General features: G+C 37.9%; 1 protein-coding gene across 1 annotated transcript in view; it reads left to right on the plus strand.

The window, feature by feature from the left end:
- Nucleotides 1-346, plus strand: part of LOC119590625 (wiskott-Aldrich syndrome protein family member 2-like) — a gene marked incomplete in the record, with an annotated part of 42,196 nt that overhangs the window by 21,334 nt on the left and 20,516 nt on the right.

Here is a 346-nt window from a genome sequence, read left to right on the forward strand (position 1 = left end):
ACTCTCTACAAACCATGAACCATAACAGGAACCAGTGTCTAGCATCCAGGGACAATTTCAGGCTCGGATTATTGACAAGGGCAGTTTTAGAGTGATGCAAATGTTGACTTCTTTAGGTATGATGCTCCTCAAAGGAGTGTTCTATAAGGTGGAGAAAGTTTGGTGTGGGGTCAGAGGCATAATTTATGATAAGATAATAATTTATGTCCAGATGATGGTGATGTTTTTTAGCTTGTAGACACGTGTAAGCATTTTGGGGAGAGGTAAAATAATCTCAGTATTACTGCTGGCAGTAAAATTGCATGATGGTGATAATTACTAGTGAAGTGATGAGATTTTTAACTTA

This window comes from Penaeus monodon, chromosome 27 (assembly GCF_015228065.2).
Source record: "Penaeus monodon isolate SGIC_2016 chromosome 27, NSTDA_Pmon_1, whole genome shotgun sequence".
Lineage (NCBI taxonomy): Eukaryota > Metazoa > Arthropoda > Malacostraca > Decapoda > Penaeidae > Penaeus > Penaeus monodon.